The 2,845-nt window shown below is 37.3% G+C and overlaps 1 non-coding gene across 1 annotated transcript; it reads left to right on the top strand.

Moving 5' to 3' along the window:
- Nucleotides 1-1,047: 1,047 nt before the first annotated feature.
- Nucleotides 1,048-1,172, top strand: LOC115070991. The gene has a single exon (XR_003850094.1). It is a non-coding gene; the product is annotated as a U8 small nucleolar RNA (small nucleolar RNA).
- The last annotated feature ends 1,673 nt before the right edge of the window (nt 1,173-2,845 follow it).

A 2,845-nucleotide genomic window follows, 5' to 3' on the forward strand; every position in this document is an offset into this window, starting at 1 on the left:
ATACATTCAAGGAATCCAACAAATCTGATGCTGAGCCCAGTGCCTTCGCTGCAGTCAGGTGTGGTTGGAGGAGAGACAGTAACAGTAGCTGCAGCTAGTCAGAGCCAATTGAGTATTGGGTACAACATGCTAAACCATGACCCTGCTTCCCCATGGTCACTGGCCGTGCTTAATAGCCTGAGCTAATCTTAGCAATAATAAAAGAAATCCAAGAAAGTCCCAGGACAGCACCCTCGATAAAAAAGGGACAACTCATGGAGACTGTGGGTCAGGGAGGGCTAAGCAGCAAACTCCTTCCCACAGAGCTTTACCTCATTGATATTTTAAAGGAACAGCTGATACAAAGGATGGAATCTTTCATTCTGCATTGCTTACATTTTTATTTAATTTCCTTAGCTACTGACTGCAGAAACAAATAGGACTCTCCTTATTATAACATATATGATGGCCTAGAGATCCTGACCATTCTTTGTATAAAGGTTTCATTACATGTGTGACACAATGCTGACTTCTTAGTGTTTTGCAGACTTAAAAAGACATGGGGGAGGGGAATCACCATTTGGACAATCTAGCTATTTGAAACCCTGGTGTATATCTATTTGCCTTGACAAAACAAGTATTTTTGTTATTATATACATGAGACATATTCATACATAATATGTAATAACTAGTGCTGTTTCTAAGTTTGTGGGCGATTAAAAATTTTAATTATCAAGCTTGATATCATGGTATACTTCTTTAATTTTGGCACATGGGAAGCAGAAGCAGGCACATCTCTGTGAGATCAAGGCCAGCCTTGTCCACATAGTGAGTTCCAGGTCAGCGAAGGCTATAGGGTGACTTTGTCTCAAAAACAAACAAAAAATTTCAATTATCAATGCTATAGACTTATCATACTAAATCAAAGATTCTAAGTTTTGTTTCAAAAGTAAAGGTTAAATTAACATACTTTATAAATTTGTGGAGATAAAAATTTCAACTATCAATGCTGTAGACTTATCCTACTAAACCAAAGCATCTAAATTTTTATCTTAAAAGTAAAAACTATCATCAGGCAGGATAATCCTTACTTGATCCTCCTTTTGGAGGGCAGATAGAAAATAATGGCTGGGTTCGTGATTAGCATCTCTGTGTAATCAGGACTTGCACTACCCTGATTGTTCCTATTTAATTCTCTGAAACAAACAAACAAACAAAAAATAGAAAGAAAAAAAGTAAAAGCTAAATTATGTCTGTATAGCTCTTCTGTGTAATGAAACTAATTGTTGCTGACTCTTACATGTATAGATTCCCCTTTAACTATGTAAAACTTCTAAAGAATCACAGATATTACATATTAGTAACTCTGTTCACAATTACCTAATTTTCAAGCTATTTTTACTGTTGTTGGTTGTGTTTTTGTGAAGCTTTATAACTAATTATTGGTTGTTACTTGATAGCTGTGCTTTTAAAAGCTTGTAACTGTGTGTTAACATTCTACAGAAGCACAGCATGTGAAAAAAGGACCTAAACAATATTTTTGAAATACTGAGACATTATCCATAAGACCAGCAGTATGGACTTCAGGTATGCCTGACCTAAGAGCACCCATTCCTCAGTTGTTTAAAATTGGCCCGAAAAGGTTTATTAGCATAAACTCCCTGATATCTGCCACTTATCCCTTCTTCCCCAATATGGAACAAAATCAGACCAAAAGGAATGAATATTTTCCTAGAATCATGGATCACTGGAGAAAAAAACCCACCAGATGGTTAATCATCAATGTCTTCAGAGAATACTGTTCAGAGAGGAGGTTGTCAGAATTAAAAAGTCTTGGGGCTGGAGAGATGGTTCAGTGGTTAAGAACACTGGTTGTTCTTGCAGAAGACCTGGGTTCGAATCCCAGCATCCATATGGCAGATAACAACTGTCCGTAACTCCAGTTCCAGGGGATCCAATGGCCTCTTCTGTCCTCTGCGGGCATTGCACGACATGAGTGCACTTATACCCATGCAGGCAATACACTCATACATATAAAATAGAAATAATAAAAATATTAAAATAAAGTCTTTCTGGGTACAGTAGCACTTACCTGTAATCCCAGCATGTGGGAAGCTGAAATGGGAGAATTGTGAGTTTGAGGCCAGCCTAGGCATCATGACAAAATCCTGTTTCAAATCAACAAGATGGAGTTACTTGTCCTTCCAAAAGTAATGAAAGTCAAGAGGTTATGAAAAAATCATTCTTATGCATAGGTATTTGACATTATGTTCTATCCCTGGTTCCAACTTCTACTCTGTTTATTATATTTTTTTCAGACATATATACATATTCCACCTCAAGACCGAGGCATTTAAACAAAAGTAGGGAATTGTAATTGGCCTGGCAGAAAGAAAGATATGCTCAAGAAACCTTTGTGTCTCTCAATCTGACTTTCAGACTATTTAACAGCGGACCCAAAAGAAATGGGAATTTCCCCCAGAAATCTCATTCTGGGAGAAGGAAAAGGCACAGCCTGAAGGGGAGCTTGTCTCCTGAAATGAGATCTCACACAGTTCTAACAGTTTGTCAAACCACCTTGCACGATGAGACTGATACAATGATGGATCGATGATTAGTGGGGCCACACTTTGACTGGGACTGCTTAGATGTATTAGGACTCTGAAGATGGATTGGGATGGTCAATAGATCTCTTGGCCTCTCTTCCCAAAGTGAGTACACTGAATGTTTTTTAATGTTTTGTGTCATTAAAAACTGATAGATGATTGATGATAGATAGATGATAGATAGATGATAGACAGATAGATAGATAGATAGATGATAGATAGATAGATAGATAGATAGATAGATAGATAGATGATAGATA

The sequence above is a fragment of the Nannospalax galili genome, unplaced genomic scaffold, assembly GCF_000622305.1.
Source record: "Nannospalax galili isolate Female #2095 unplaced genomic scaffold, S.galili_v1.0 scaffold737, whole genome shotgun sequence".
Lineage (NCBI taxonomy): Eukaryota > Metazoa > Chordata > Mammalia > Rodentia > Spalacidae > Nannospalax > Nannospalax galili.